The 17,255-nt window shown below is 45.0% G+C and overlaps 1 long non-coding RNA gene across 1 annotated transcript in view; it reads right to left on the bottom strand.

Moving 5' to 3' along the window:
* Positions 1-16,719, bottom strand: part of LOC149460072 (uncharacterized) — a 64,372-nt gene extending 47,653 nt beyond the window's left edge. Inside the window, exons 1-3 of the long non-coding RNA XR_016313149.1 lie at positions 16,630-16,719; positions 13,810-13,934; positions 11,926-12,053 (exon numbers count right to left, since the gene is read on the bottom strand). This is a non-coding gene — a long non-coding RNA (uncharacterized LOC149460072). The remainder of the gene's footprint in view (positions 1-11,925; positions 12,054-13,809; positions 13,935-16,629) is intronic.
* Positions 16,720-17,255: the final 536 nt, after the last annotated feature.

The following is a 17,255-nucleotide window of genomic DNA, read 5'->3' as shown; positions in this document are numbered from 1 at the left end:
ACTCGAATTCCACTTCGGATACTTCGATTCGCTCATCTCTAGCGGGCATAGGAGGAGGAGACCAGGGAACTAGAGAGAAGGAGGTCTTGTGAGGAGCGGAGTGTGCGTGCTGGGCGGTACTTGGATATTAGGTCAGTGATGTAGTTCGGGGCAGTATGGTGGACAGCTTTGTACGTCAGCGTTAGGATTTTGGATTTGATCCGTTGCACAATCGGAAGCCAGTGGAGGGATTGGCAGAGGGGGGTGGTGGAGACGGAGCGGTTGGAAAGGTGAATGAGTCTGGCAGCCGTATTCAGGATCGACTGAAGCGGGGATAGCCAGCAGCGAGGCAGGCCAGTGAGGAGGGAGTTGCAGTAGTCGAGTCATGATATGATGAGGGAGTGGATGAGCTGTTTAGTGGTTTCTGGAGTTAGGAACGTGCGGATTTTGGCAATGTTGCGGAGGTGGAGTCTGCACGAGTTTGTTAAAGATTGGACTTGGGGCTGGAAGGATAGGTTGGAGTCCAGAATGACACCAAGTACTCTGGCCTGCGGGGCGGGTTTGATGGTAGCTTTGTTCGATGTGATAGAGAAGTCAATGGGGGGTGGTGTCCGGGCTGGGGGGAAGACAAGAAACTCGGTTTTGGAGAGGTTCAGTTTAAGGAAGAAGTGGAGCGACATTAAGTCTGATATGTCGCTCAGCAGGTGTGTGATTCGGGCGGAGACCGAGGGGGTGAGGTGGGGGGTTGAGAGATAGATTTGTGTGTCGTCGGCATAGAGGTGGTAGTTGAAGCCGTGAGAGTGTATGAGTTGGCCAAGGGAAGAGGTGTAGATGGAGAAGAGAAGGGGCCCGAGGACAGAGCCTTGAGGGACCCCAACAGAGAGGGGGAGTGAGAGGGAGGTGGTAGCATTATAGGTAACGCTGAAAGAGCATTGACAGGTAGGATGAGAGCCAGGAGACAGCAGAATCTCTGAGGCCGAGGGAGTGTAGTTTTTTGAGGAGGATGGGGTGGTCGACTGTGTCGAAGGCCGCAGAGAGGTCAAGGAGTAGGAGCACTGAATAGTGGCCATTAGCTTTGGCAGTTAGCAGGTCGTTGGAGAGTTTGAGTAAGGCAGTTTCGGTGGAGTGTAGGGGACGGAAGACGGACTGTAGGAGATTGAGGAGGTTGTTGTCGTTGAGGTGAGAGCATAGGCGGGTGTATACTTGGCGCTCGAGGAGTTTAGATGTAAATGGGAGCAGGGAGATGGGTCTGAGGTTGTTCGGGTCATTGGGGTCCAGGGAGGGCTTTTTAAGTATGGGGGTGATGTGTGCATGTTTCAGAGGGGAGGGGAAAGTGCCGGAGGAGAGGGAGAGATTGAAGATGTGGGTGAGGGAGCGTAGGATGGAGGGGGAGGGAGGTCAGAGTTGTGAGGGGATAGGGTCGAGGGGGCAGGTGGTGAAGCGGGCATCAGAGAGGATCTTGGAGACTTCCTCGATGGTAGTAAGGTCAAAAGGTGCGGAGTGTTGGGGGAGCTTCAGTATGAGGAATGTAGGGTGGGGTGGAAGAGGAGGTCAGAGCAGTGGTGGGGCCGTGGGAGAGGGGTGATGAGGGGGTAGCTGAGTGAGGGGGAAGGGGGTTGGAGAGAGTTTGAGCAGCGACGAAGTCCCTGCGGGTTATGTCGAGGTGGAGGGGGGATGAGGGGGTAGCTGTGTGAGAGGGGACGGGTTGAGAGGGCGTGTGAGTTGCGGCAATGTCCTTGCAAATTGTGTCAATCTTGTTTTTGAACTGATTGGCATTCTCAAGGGCAGTGAGTGAGGTGCTGGGTGGAGGTGGGGGTGGAGAAGAGTCGGCGAGGATTGGAGGAGAGGGCCTTGATGAGGGTCAGGAAGTAGGCTTGTTTGGCAGCATGGAGGGAGGAGGTGTAGGTGTGGAAGGCAGATTTGTAGCAGGTGAAGGCTTGTTGGGATTTGGTTTTGCGCCATAGTCGCTCCAGGGCACGACTGTCGTTTGAGGGTTTTGGTGTGATCAGTCTGCCAGGGCTGGAGCGGTCGGGGTCTGATGTTGCATGTGGTTAAAGGCGCTAGTGAGTCAAGGGCTGTCGAGAGCGCGTTGTTGTAGGCAGTCATGGCCAAGTCGGGGCAGGACAGGGGGAGGATGCGGTCGTGGAATTGATCAGCTGCAGAGTGGAGGGAGGCAGGGTTAAGGTTGCGGAGGTTACGGCTGGTAGTAGTGTGACATTTGGAGGGGTAGGTGTTGGAGGACGAGGAGATAGAGAAGGTAATCAGGTTGTGCTCAGAGAGAGGGAAGGGGTGTTAGCGAGGTTGTGGGGAGCGCAGCGGTTGGAGAAGACAAGATCAAGGATATTACCGTCAGAGTGGGTGGCGGATTGTATGCACTGTGCAAGTGCAAAGGAGGAGGTTAAGTGGAGGAGACGGGCTGTGTCCGGGTTGTCGAGGTTGACAGGGATGTTGAAATCCCCAAGGATGATGGTGGGTAGCTCAGAGGAGAGGAAGAAGGGTAGCCAGGAGGAGAAGTCATCCAGGAAGCGGGGTATGGATCCAGGAGGCCGGTATATCACAGCAATCTTCAGGGGGGTTAGGGAGAACAGTCGGACACAGTGGGCCTCGAAGGAGGAGAAGGATAGGGAGGGGGGTTTGGGAGGACTCGGAAGGTGCTCAGCGGTGACAGGATGTCAAGGTCCTACCTTTCTTCAGAGCTTGTGCATCTCCATGAGCTGGCCTCCATCTTGGTTTTCTGCAAAGCATGGTGGGAACCTTTATGCCTTCAGGCTTCTGCGGCTCCTCCTCAGAAGGGTGTGGTTGAGCACATTTAAACCTGCTGTCTGCAAGTGTGCTCGGCACTTGTGTCCTGTATGTTGCCCTGTTGCAAGCTCTTGTGTTGTTCCCATTGCTCTCCTGGTAACCGACTCGGCTTGGACAAGACTACTCTCTGCGTTAACCCTTTATCTGACCTCCCGTTGTTGAACCCGGCCCGTGACCTGAGTCTTCTTTGCCTACCGTCTAGTACTGTCTGCTCCATTGTTATTGACCCGGCTTGTCTGACTACTCTACTCGTGATCCCATCTAGCTCCCACCAGCTGTACGCCATTGGCGGCAGTCGTTATCGCAGCTGGGGTCACTCGGGGGCCGCGACCTGGTCTCAGGCTGCGTCAAGTCCATCCCCACCATCAGGGGCCCTGGTGAAGGGTAGCCTGGGGCTTAGACTCCGCGCCCTGAGGGACTCTGGTCTGTGGGTAGTGGCTGTCGTCAGTCGCAGCGTGACCGTACCATAGGCCTGCCTGCCCATTCCATTGTTCCTGCCCTGACACAGGAGCAGACCAACCCCACCACCTTTACGACCGTTGGGCCTGGGTGAGTGGGTCCAGGTGAGACCTCCGTAGGAGAGTGCAGCAGGGGAGGTAGAGTCAGTGGGCTGGATCCAGGTTTCCGTAATCGCTAGGAGGATGAGGGAGCGGGAAGCAAAGAGGTCGTGGATGGCGGTAAGCTTGTTGCACACCGATCGGGCGTTCAGGAGTGCACATGAAAACGGGGGGGGGGATTTTAGGGAGCAGGGGGACAGACACTAAGTTGCGGGGGTTGCGGCGGGACGTGGAGGCGGGAGGGTGTTGTGCGGGTGAGGGAGGTGGTGGAGGGCCAGGATTCGGGGAGATGTCCCCCCGCAGTTATGAGGAGAAGGGTGAGAAAGGTGGCATGGGTGCGGGATGTGCAGGAGCGTGAGAAACTACTAGTGGAGGTGTTCGGGTCAGTGTGAGAGTGGAGTAATAGGAGGAGGTGGTGGGTGCCGTAGAGGGGTGAAGGAAGCAGTGAGGACACAATATACAATTGTTTGGGAGGGGCAGAGGGATATAGTGAATGGATTTTTGGAATGGAGGAGAGGAAAATGAGGAGGAGTGGAAGAGGCATTTTGCGGAGGTGATGAGAGCAATAGTAGGGAGATGATAGCAATGAGGGGGAGATGTACAAGTTTTGGGGTGGAGCAGAGGGGTAAAGAAATGAGATTTGGGAACAGAGGATAGTAATATGGAAAGGAGAAGAGGGGATGTATTGTATAAAAGGTACACGGAGTGGGTCTCAGGTATGTAAGAGAGGTTTCCCAGGGTGTTTGCTTGCAGTCTGTCCAGCATGCAGTCGAGTTTCTTGCTGTTGTTGTGTCTTCCTGCTGCTTAAGTTCTCCTGCTTTAGTTCAACTGCTGTGTTTAACTGCTTCACACTCGTTCAAAGCCGCACTCAATCATAAACAGCACCCCCATCAGTGATCTCCCCCCATGAGCTGATCTAAATTTATAGGGAGATGCTCACATGAGCATTCAACTCCGCCCCAATTAGAAGCTGATAAGGCTCACATGAATAGTGGGGGATGTTTCTTAGGAACCAGGCTACAGTCGTAAACCTGAGTGCACCTAGGAGGTGAGGACTGGTCAACATATACAAATATAAATACACCATTTGTTCAGAATTTAACAGGAGTCAATGCATTTTTCTGGTTAAGAGCGGAGGTAGAAGATAGATGCAGTTACCCAGAGAAGAACAGCAGGAGTCAATGCGTTTTTCTGGTTAAGAGCGGAGGTAGGAGATAGATGCAGTTAGCCAGAGAAGAACAGCAGGAGTCAATGCGTTTTTCTGGTTAAGAGCGGAGGTAGGAGATAGATGCAGTTACCTGTGAAAGTAGAGAAGGCATAATTAAAGTGCTGTGTTTAACTGCTTTGCACTCGTTCAAAGCCGCACTCAATCATAAGCAGCACCCCCATCAGAGACTTGCCCCCCATCAGATAAACAGCGCAATGTTAAAAATATTAAATGTTTAAGTCACCATAAAACCTTTTTATTTTTAAAATATTCCTAATATCCACCTCTGATTTAAATAAGCTTTTGGTTCAATTTGTTTTCAATATCTGGACAAGTAGATTGTCATGAGGGACAAGTAGATTGGGACACCGATTTAGTCCCTTGGACAAGTAGGTTTTTCAAAAAATGTCCACACCCCTGGAATATGTCCCATAGGAAATCATGTTAAATGGACTGCTGTGCATTTCTGCACAAAGCAAAACACTTACCGTATTTTTCGCCGTATAAGACGCACTTTTTCTTCCCCAAAACTGGGGGGGGAAATGTCAGTGCGTCTTATGGAGCGAATATGGAGCGGCCGGTCCGGTATTTCCACCGTGGCCGTGTCAGAATACTGGGCCGGCCGCTCAGCTCTGCAGCGGGACCTTACCTGTTCCTCTATCCAGCGGCGTGCTGTCTTCCCAGCTTCTGTAGTGTGGGCACTGGGCATGACAGCCGGGTGCCAAGTGCGCATGCGCAAGAAGCGGTGCTTTTTGTGAATGGTAAGGCGGTACCTGGGACACATGACAGATCCCAGAAGCCGCCGGACCAATCACAAAGCGCAAGTGCTTCTCGCTCATGCGCACTGGGCACCCGGCTGTCATGCCGAGCGCCATTACAGAAGCCGGGAAGACAGCGTGCGGCTGGATCGAGGAACAGGTAAGATCAAACAAAAACTCTGCGGAAGTAAGAGCGGGTACCTGTCAAATTCAGGTACCCGCTCCCCACCTCCCCAAAGGTCAGCAGTCATCTGTACTGTCCGCAGTCTCTGGTCATCCCTGTGCTGTCCGCAGTCTCTGGTCATCCCTGTGCTGTCCGCAGTCTCTGGTCATCCCTGTGCTGTCCGCAGTCTCTGGTCATCCCTGTGCTGTCCGCAGTCTCTGGTCATCCCTGTGCTGTCCGCAGTCTCTGGTCATCTCCTGTACTGTGTCTGCAGTCCATTAGTTCAGAATTTTTTTTTTCCTGTTTTCTGCCTCTAAAACCTAGGTGCGTCTTATGGTCAGGTGCATCTTATACGGCGAAAAATACGGTAGGTGTGAACCTAGACTAAAGGGTTAAAAACAGGGTGAGGAAGCAACAATGCTGCCTGCTTTAACCCCATTTGCTGTACTGGTCAAGGTTGCAGGGCAATTGCAGAGCAGCCTCATTCACTTGAATGGGTCATGCTTGACAGATGCTACACCCACCAACCATGACCGCTTATAACTCCTGCTGCCACATGTGCACACCCCTTGCCATTGCCGCTAAAGGGGGTGCAGTTAGGGCAGGGGGAAAAAAGATGAAAACCTGCAGTTGGGGTGTGGTGTTTTTTTTGTTTTTTAACTACAAATTTAAATGGACCTTTATCGTTCTGAACACCCTAGAAGGCTGCTTTCACACTGATGTGCTGTGGTTTACATGCACTGCGGTGCAAAGCATCTGTAACTTTCCTGGGTTAACTGCACTTTTCTATAAACTTCTATTATATCTTGCAGGTCTGGTGTGCTTTCTGAAATCCTGCATTCAGGAGTTTTGGTGTGCTTTCAGAAAGTAGGATTGAATAAAAGTATGTGGCCAAGTGCAGCAAACCCACAGGCAAGCTGCAGGTACACTGCACCAGTGTGGGTAAACCGCAGTGCATCAGTACAAAAGCAACCCTATACTATTATGCCCAGTATATTGCTTCACAGTGACTTCAAGATCTCTTTCCTGCTGCTGACACCACTCTGGAGACAGCTGGCCAGGGTAAGAGGTGGAGTGCATTTGGTATCACTTCACATTGGACAGAAGCCAGCACACAGGCGGCATTGGCTTATGCAGCTCTGGATCCCTACTACAGCTCCAACTTCACAAGTAGCCTCTCTGCATTGCACTCTGTAAGCAAGTCCAGACTGCGATCTTCCAGTCACCTGGCCGCGATCTATGGGTTGCTGATCCCCAGGTTAATGCATGAGAATAGTGGTGTACCACATTGCAGCCAAATACAAAAAACAAGCTTACACTCTACTCGACTCATTAACAACTTCAGCTCCGGAAGATTTTACATCCTACATGACTAAGCCATTTGATGCTATACTGAATGACGCGTTACTGTAACTGGTAAATGCACGGTCAACAACGCTGAGCCCAAGAGAAATTTATATACAATTTTTTGTAAACAAAGATCTTTTAGTGACATTCAATCACCACTGGGTTTTTTTTTGCAATATAAATCAAAAGACCAAAAGTTTATTTTTTTCCCTTTCTGCTATTATATGCATATCCAATGAAAATAGTAAAAAAAAAAAAAAAAAAAAAAAAAAAGATAACTTTTGGCCAAACTGTATTATGCTACATGTCTGATGGAAAAGTGTATATCGATAGATTGTAGGTGCTATAACTTTTAAGCAAACCTAGGTTACATATACACACTAAAATTTGTATTTATTTTTGTACCAATGGCAGTGATCAGCAACTTGGGGATTGCAATAGTGTGGCAATCTTGACACTGACACTGGGGGGAACTGACCAACTGCCACTGACATTAATACAGTGATATTATACACTGTCACTGTACTAAAGACACTGGATGGAAGGGGGGGGGGTTACCATCTAGGGCGATCAAGGGGTGTGCCCAACTATGTGTAACGTGTGCTTCTTTTACTACTAGATCTCCAAGTTTCTCATCCTGGATGAGAAACAGATAGATCCCTCTGTTGATAGTCAACACAGTTCTGGGCTGTGATTGTACACTGGTGATCAGCAGGTCCCAGCTGGGATTTCCTCACAGGCTCCCGCTGTGTAAAATCACAGAGGGTGCTGGCCAGGGGATGCCATGCACATGCCCAAAACTCAGAAGTAGGCAGCGATGTACGGTTATGTTGCTTTGCCTACAGTGGCTGCCTGTCTGCAGTACATTATGGGCGGGCACCAAGTGGTTAACTGAGGCCAAGTAGGATTGTAGACAAGTTGTCTACAAAGAAAGGTCGATGAAATACCCTTTGGCATGGTTAAAATTGTAAAACCGAACCATTTAGGCAGACCTGTGATACCAGCCTCTTCATTACAGCTACATTATTCTCACCTGCTTATATATGCAGTGGGGCAAAAATGTAGTCAGCCACCAATTGAGCAAGTTCTCCCACTTAAAAAGATGAGAGAGGCCTGTAATTGGCATCATAGGTAGACCTCAACTATGAGAGACAAAATGAGTAAAACAAAATCCAGACAATCACATTGGCTGATTTGGAAAGAATTTATTTGCAAATTATGGTGGAAAAGAAGTATTTGGTCACCTACAAACAAGATTTCTGGCTCACACAGACCTGTACCTTCTTCTTTAAGAGGCTCCTCTGTCCTGCACTCATTACCTGTATCAATGGCACCTGTTTGAGCTTGTTATCAGTATAAAAGACACCTGTCCACAACCTCAAACAGTCACACTCCAAACTCCACTATGGTGAAGACCAAAGAGCTGTCGAAGGACACCAGAAACACAATTGTAGACCTGCACCAGGGTGGGAAGACTGAATCTGCAATAGGCAAGCAGCTTGGTGTGAACAAATCAACTGTGGGAGCAATAATTAGAAAATGGAAGACATACAAGACCACTGATAATCTCCCTCGATCTGGGGCTCCATGCAAGATCTCACCCCGTGGGGTCAAAATGATCACAAGAACGGTGAGCAAAAATCCCAGGACCACACGGGGGGACCTAGTGAATGACCTGCAGAGAGCTGGGACCAACGTAACAAAGGCTACCATCAGTAACACACTACGTTGTCAGGGACTCAGATCCTGCAGTGCCAGACGTGTCCCCCTGCTTAAGCCAGTACATGTCTGGGCCCGTCTGACGTTTGCTAGAGAGCATTTGGATGATCCAGAAGAGGATTGGGAGAATGTCATATGGTCAGATGAAACCAAAATAGAACTGTTTGGTAGAAACACAACTCGTCGTGTTTGGAGGAGAGAGAATGCTGAGTTGCATCCAAAGAACACCATACCTACTGTGAAGCATGGGGGTGGCAACATCATGCTTTGGGGCTGTTTCACCGCAAAGGGACCAGGACGACTGATCCATGTACAGGACAGAATGAATGGGGCCATGTATCGTGAGATTTTGAGTGCAAACCTCCTTCCATCAGCAAGGGCATTGAAGATGAAACGTGGCTGAGTCTTCCAACATGACAATGATCCCAAACATACCGCCAGGGCAACGAAGGAGTGGCTTCGTAAGAAACATTTCAAGGTCCTGGAGTGGCCTAGCCAGTCTGCAGATCTCAACCCCCTAGAAAACCTTTGGAGGGAGTTGAAAGTCCGTGTTGCCCAGCGACAGCCCCAAAACATCACTGCTCTAGAGGAGATCTGCATGGAGGAATGGGCCAACATACCAGCAACAGTGTGTGCCAACCTTGTGAAGACTTACAGGAAACGTTTGACCTCTGTCATTGCCAACAAAGGATATATAACAAAGTATTGAGATGAACTTTTGATATTGACCAAATACTTATTTTCCACCATAATTTGCAAATAAATTCTTCCAAATCAGCCAATGAGATTGTCTGGATTTTTTTTTCTCATTTTGTCTCTCATAGTTGAGGTCTACCTATGATGACAATTACAGGCCTCTCTCATCTTTTTAAGTGGGAGAACTTGCACACTTGGTGGCTAAATACTTTTTTGCCCCACTGTAAATCCATCTTATGCACAGGAGACCAGTATCTTCTATGACCTTTACTGTACACAATAGAATTTCAGAAAGACAGATAGGGTATGACCAGAACCCCGATTGTTCTCCAATATATTTAAAAAAAGCTGGTGTAGGTCTCTAGATGCATTGGCATTACCAACAGTCCCAAAAAGTCCTTGCTAGCCTGTAGTCCAAGCAGGCCAAATAATGGAATATTGCAGTCAGTAGAAAATGTAAGCGCTTTATAAGCACTAGTAACATTACACTGTATAATCAAAAGAAAGCCTGGAGACTGCCTCTAAAGGAATGAAGATATTCTCACATATTAACATGATATACATGTATAGAGAACCATGCCACAGCTGAATATATTCAAGAAACAGAATTCAAAGATCATTTTACTACACATATACAGTTGTGTTCAAAATAATAGCAGTGTGTTGAAAAAAGTGAATAAAGCTCAACATCCTTCTAATAGCTTTTATTTCCATACACACAAATGCATTGGGAACACTACACATTCAAAATCAAATCAAAACATGAAGAAAAATATATCAGATTTGTGTTGTTCCGCTTAAAAAATTGAAGAAAAGTGAATATTAGACGGTTCAAAAAAATAGCAGTGTTTGTATTCTTCTTTACAAGCTCAAACATTCACTATATAAACTGAAAAATGTTTGAAGATTTTGCTTTCCTTTGGATCACTTAATTAATATTTAGTTGTATAAGCACTGTTTCTGAGAACTGCTGTACATCTGTGTTGCATGGAGTCAACCAACTTCTGGCACCTGTGAACAGGTATTCCAGCCCAGGATGATTGGCCTACATTCCACAGTTCTTCTCTGTTTCTTGGTTTTGCCTCAGAAACTGCATTTTTGATGTCACCCCACAAGTTTTCTATTGGATTAAGATCCGGGGATTGGGCTAGCCACTCCATAACGTCAATCTTGTTGGTCTGGAACCAAGATGTTGCACGTTTACTGGTGTGTTTGGGGTCGTTGTCTTGTTGGAACACCCATTTCAAGGGCATTTCCTCTTCAGCATAAGGCAGCATGACCTCTTCAAATATTCTGATGTATTCACACTAACCCATGATCCCTGGTATGCGATAAATAGGTCCAACACCGTAGTACGAGAAACATCCCCATATCATGATGCTTGCGCAACCATGCTTCGCTGTCTTCCCAGTGTACTGTGGCTTGAATTCAGTGTTTGGGGGTCGTCTGACAAACGGTCTCCGGCCACTAGACCCAAAAAGAACAATCTTACTTTCATCAGTCCACAAAATGTTGCGCCATTTCTCTTTAGGCCAGTCAATGTGCTCTTTGGCAAATTGTAACCTCTTCAGCACATGTCTTTTTTTCAACAGTGGGACTTTGCGGGGGCTTTTTGCAGATAGCTTGGCTTCACATAGGCGTCTTCTAATTGTAACAGTACTCACAGGTAACTTTAGACCTTCTTTGATCTTCCTGGAGCTGATTGTTGGCTGAGTCCTTGCCATTTTGGCTATTCTTCTATCCATTCGAATGGTAGTTTTTCGCTTTCTTCCACGTCTTTCAGGTTTTGGTTGCCATTTTAAAGCATTTGCGATCATTTTAGCTGAGCAGCCTATCATTTTCTGCACTTCTTTATATGTTTTCCCCTCTCCAATCAACTTTTTAATCAAGGTACGCCGTTCTTCTGAACAATGTCTGGAACGACCCATTTTCCTCAGAATTTCAGAGAGAAATGCACTGTAAACAGCATGTACAACATTTGCTGCCTTCCTTCCTTAAATAAGGGCAATAATTGCCACCTGTTTTTCAAAGAATGAATGATCTCACTAATAGAACTCCACACTGCTATGATTTTGAACCAAAAACAGTGATTGATCAGGTTAGCAATGTCTGACTGCTATTATTTTGAACACAACTGTATGTATTTTGTAGTGCACTGTATTAAATTCTTGTGCAATTCTAAAGTCTGCTACCACACACTGGCAGTAATAAATGGGCAACTCAATGCAATAAAGCGTGGGTAAATCCATTTAATCTCATTAAAGTGGTAGTGAACTTGTTTTTTTTAACTTCTACCTACAGGTAAGCTTATAAGCCTTACCTGTAGATAAAATGATATGTCCTAAACGTGCACTGTTTAGAAGATATCCATTTTTAAAGCCGACCCATGCCAATCCTTCGGAGTACTGTGCCGTAGCCCGGGACTCCCACACGCATGAGTGACACCATCATGGCCCGGCCTATCAGACGGAACCTGAAAAGGAAGACCAGGTGAAGACAGAAGCCTCTGCAGCAGTGACAGTGCCCCACCGGAGGGCTTAGTTTTAAGATAATCTTTACATAATGTGATAGTATGCAGTGCATACTAGCATATTATGACATTAACTTGCAGGGATCACTTTTCTCCTGCGGTTTACTAACACTTTAAAATGTGCAAATTCTTTTGCAGGCAGTCAAAGACAGCATGGATCTACTTACCCTTTACTAGCACCATCTTTTGAAGTTGGAAGACGGATGTCTTTGGCATTTTCAAAAATCTCTTGCAATTCCTCTGAAGTTGTGCTATAGGGGATGTTCTTAACAAACAGAGTTTCGTGCATCTCTCTCTAAGATTAGAAGCGAGTCTTATGAAGTTACACACATTTCATTTAAGTATTAAAAATATTTTCATTAAAATTTTGTTCAGATAACCCATCTGGAAAAATAAGCAGCTCCAGGACCACCACCTTGGAGTTCTGCTACATTCAGTTTAGACCAGCCCCACTTTGAAAATTCAACGATTTTCACTGCAGACTATAATGCAGGTATAGCTCTAGAAAACTACTGAAATGCAACGTTTATTTAAACTCACAGAACAAACCTTTTGTGAAGGGCTAACTGAACACATCAGGCCTACATTTCTACGACTTTGGAACATGCACCACGAAGAAGCTACTATTATCTTCCTCTAGTACTGCAAACTTTACTTATGAGGAAACTGAAGCTATTGTTGAAACAAGGATGCAAATATAGGCTTGACTGAACCCCAACCTTCCTTATCTGCTCACTTTATTAAAACTGGTGAGTAAGTATTAAAAACAGTGTGTCAGCATAACAACCAGGCTGCCAACATCTTTTTGGTCCCCCCAATAACAGCATCACTATAAAGGGAACAAAGAGTGAGCAGTAATTGACTTTAATTTACAGAGAGTTTCACAATCCATGCCTTAAAGTCAATTAGAATCCAAAAGATACACAGGACCTGTTCTTGCTTGCTATTAGGCTAGATGTGTACATTTAATATATAATCATATTATGAAAATGTAAAAACTAGCCAACGGATCAATTTAAAAACAAAAGTACTATATGGGAGGACAAACAGATCCTATCTTATGTTCTTTGCATTTTTTGTTTTCTCTGCAGGAGTGTTGGCTTTCTCTACTTTCATCGCAAAACAAAGAACCTTCTTTCCATTTAATTTCAGGGCTTTTTCCACTTCCTCCGCAGTAGCAAACTCCACATAGCCAAACCTCCTGCAGCAGAGATGGAAAAGTGAAGGAGCTGCAGCACAACAAACAAACAAGAGATCCCTGTGCTCAAATCCCAACCGCTAGTGCATGCATTTATCTATCAGGTGCTAAAGGGGTGTAACCACATATTAACACTAGAAATTCTGAGGACCCTCTGCACACTGGTATATACCCTTTCAAGCAGACTAAGCAATAAATAGGGATATTTAGTTCACACATATTGCAATACATGCTTAAGCTGGCCAACTGTGTCAAAGTAATCCCTCTATGGCCAGTCCTACTCTGCTCTGCCTACGCAAATGCTACTGTGGACACAATGCTAGCATAGGGGAAAAGACACAATGGGGAGAGCTACAAGGTTCAGGTCTGGCTACAGACCCACAATACAACAAACAAGATCTACCTGTGCTGAAATCCCAATAGCTAGTACATGCATTTATCCATCAGGTGCTAAAGGTGTGTAATTAATATGTGGTTACATCCCTTTTAGCACCTGATGGATAAATGCATGTACAAGCTATTGGGATTTAAGCACAGGTATATATATTTTTGGAAAGGGTCAGGGACATTTTTTTTTAACACAAAGTTGAGTTTTCGGTTCTATAGTCTTCAATGGAGACAATGCAGAAAAGCATGTAGTGCATTTTTTTAATGCATTTTTTTGTTTTAATCTGCATAGCAAATAGAAAAAAAAACGTATGTACAAAAACACACCGCAAAAAGCACTGCAGAAACGCAAACTGCATAGGTGTGGACCTAGCCGTAGACCCAGCAGAAGCATGCAGTTGCAGAGCAAGTGAAGGAGCTGCAGCACAGGGCGCCTATTCAGCACGTTATCTTAAGAAATACTTACTTGGAGGCTCCAATCTGAACATCCTGCACTGGCAAGTTCTTCTTAGAAAAAAAACTCCCTCAGAGCATTTTTAAGTTCATCATAATCTTTTGCAGAATTCAGATTTGCAACAAATACTGACAAATCTAACAAAAGGAGTAAAAAAAAAGAAAAAAAGATTTTAACCAGAAATACCAAATACACATTAGCAAATATGGCATGAACTTTGAAATGATGGCCAACATTGAATAGAATTAGCATGTAAAGCAGGAATTTCAGCTTCATTATCTGTCCCAGAGACCCAAGGGAACGCTATTATGCTACTATACGAACACAACTAAAAGCAGAGATATACACACACCGATTTAACAGTTTCACATAAATGACATTCAGAGCATCCCATGAGAAAAACTGTCACAGTTACCTGCATCTTTCAACTAAACTGTCAAGCCATTTAATGGTTGGTGTTATAACCAATCACACGCGCAGCACCATGGCAACTGCAGAACAGAGGCTAAAGCTGGCCATACATTACACAACTTTCCTATTCAATTTCCTTTAGATTTACCTTCAACTAAGACACGCAAGAGCCTTCCTGACTGCATACAAACTGAAAGTTTAGGTTTGACCGCATATGTTTTGGAAAATCTAAAGGAAATTGACACTTGCAGACTTAATACTACTGACAAGAGAAAACTCAACTGAAATTTTCTTGACACTTGTACCCCTGAAGGGCCATTATATTGCCAGGTGAGAATTCTCAAATTTTCTCAACTGGAATGCACACAGCCAATATGGATTTCCTGACATTTTCGTTAATCTCTGCATCTGGATATGCATAGTACACGACAAAGGTCTATAGGTGCCAGAAAACCAAGAGTCCAGCATACATCCAGCGCCCCGAATAACGTTTCCTAAACACATCACTTCCAGAGCCAATTTTTTAAAATTTTGTGCACATTTGTACATAAAAATGCACATGAAACCCTGAAAATATTTTAAGAAGGTAAAAAAATTTTTTTACTGTATGAACTTTTTTTTTTTTTTTAATTATTTTTCAGCGAAAAACTAATGAAAACAAATGCTCAATTTCCTGGTAAAGTATAAAAAAAAAAAACAAAAAAAAAAAAAAACAGCTGTAATGGCTTGGCATTTTTACATGCCACTGTTGTACCAGTAAGAGCAGGAGCAAAAATGGGTTAAAAAGTTTTATATAAACTCGCTTAGAAATTCCCCTTGCATTTTATATATAGAAAAAAAAAAAAAAAAAAAAAAAAAAGGGGGGGGGGGAGGGAGGGTGGAACACTTGTAAAATGTCATCTTATTTAACCACCTCCCGTCCGGCCGCTGTATATAAACGGCTGGACGGTGGCAGTGCAGGGTCGGGTGGCCGTTTATAAACGGCCTCCCCACTCCCCACTTGTGCACGCTCCCTGGGAGCTCGCAGCACCGTGATCCGGTGCCTGCTGTGCTGGGTCACTGATCGTCGTACAGGACCTCTGTGTGAGGTCCCGATCATGTGATCACTGATTGGCCAATCAGTGATCACATGCAGAGTAGTAAGCAAGATGTCACTTCTGACATCAGTGCTTACTACGTGTGAAATCTGTGAATGATCACAACACCCTTGTACCATGTGACAAGCTGTGACCAATCACAGCTCACGCAGTAGTTTTCAATGGCTGCAAGAATGCAGCCAGAGAGAATGAGAAATTATTGCTTTTACAGCCTTTATGCATGTAAAAGCAATCAGTGTAAAAAAAAAAAAAAAAAAAAAAAAAAAAAAAAAAAAGGGGACACTCTACTCCTAGAGTGACAGTATGTAAAAAAACAAATATAAAAAAATAAAATAGTAAAAAAAAAACGTTTAAACATTATAATTTTGGTTATAAACTAATTTGGGATTTTTTTTTTACTAAAAAGATAACGGAATACATTTTGACCAAGATTTATGATGAAATATATATTTTCAAAATTTTATAAGAAAACACTTTTTTTCAAAATTTTTGGACTTTCATTTACATAGCAAAAAAAATAAAAATCCCAGTAGTGAATAAATACCACCAAAATAAAGCTTTATCTGTCTAAAAAATTCATATGGGTACAGTGTTGCATGATTAAATAACAATATGAATGGGTCCCCACCTTATAAAATCCCCACCCTATATTTAGTGACAATCAAATCTTTAAAAAATAAATCTCCAAAATATACAAATATACAAGCAAATAGTGTTGAAATTAAAATAAAGTAAATAAAGTCTTTTCCACAAATATAGTAAAATTAATACCCAGTGTCATTTAAAGTCCAAAATGTAAATAAATAAAGCAATGCCCAAAGTCCAACTTGATATTTCTTTAAAGATGTTGAGCTTTTCCTCTGGCTCCCAAAGGTTGGAAAATGCCTCAGAGAAAAACAAACTCACAATAGTGCATTATCTCAATGACAATATTCCATATCGCTCTATATTTAGTGCAAAAAGTGTGCAAAACCAAAAGCAAAAATAAACCAACACTGTGCAAAATCAGTGATGTGCTTCACTCTGTGCCCAACACAACTCCAGTGATGTGTCACCTCTACTGAAATCAGCAAGTATACCCTTCCCAGAAATCTTGGGGAAAAACGCCTTGTATATCAATAGAAGGTATCACCAGAAAACGCTTCTTCTCCTCTCCTCTACTCCTGAAACTTTCCACTTTGATTACCTTCCCCTCATGGTCCCACATGAGCCTTGCCCAGATCTCATACAGAGTCCTCCAAGACGCATATAGGTGAAAAGCAATGATATAATAGTGTGACACCGTATGGTAAATGGAACAACACCTTTTAATCAATCTGCTTACATCAAACACATAAAAAACGAGCGTGATAGATGTATTCCCTGTTCAAGGGATTACCAGGCAGCTTCCAGGTGGATTGCTCTGCGGTTTCCAAGACCTAAGATGGCCACCGTACCACTTCCGGTTCCTGCTCTGCGTCCTTTAAAGGAAGTGACGTCGGACGCAGAGCAGGAAGCGGTATGGCGGCCATCTTAGGTCTTGGAAACCGCAGAGCGATCCCCTTCAGAGAATTCCCTTCACTTCCTTCAATGTTGCCTCAACATGAAGAGGAGATATCTTTCCAATGTGAAGGATATCCTCTCAGACAGTTGTCACAGGAAAAGGTGCCCCCATTAGAAAAAGGTCTCCTGCATTCATGTTTTGGTGGCAACAAAATGTTGAATCTCTACAACGGCAGACGGCACAACCCACAGAGCGCCGCCTCTTTCTCTATGATTTGCCTCCTGTTCTCCTCCCCCTAGGTGGAGACCCGCCCCTTCCATCACGGCAGATGAGGATTCTGACCCCGCCTCTTCTCCGCCCCCTCGAAGAGTTCTACACCATACTCCTCCCCCCAGGCGGAGTTTCGGTCTTTTCCCCACTCTCATTTAGAGAGGTACCACGCCCCCACATTTATGGAGGTGAAAGCC

This window comes from Staurois parvus, unplaced genomic scaffold (assembly GCF_062004578.1).
Source record: "Staurois parvus isolate SC_StPar_1 unplaced genomic scaffold, SC_StPar_1.0 ptg000235l, whole genome shotgun sequence".
Lineage (NCBI taxonomy): Eukaryota > Metazoa > Chordata > Amphibia > Anura > Ranidae > Staurois > Staurois parvus.
This window is presented reverse-complemented; position numbering and strand designations above follow the sequence as displayed.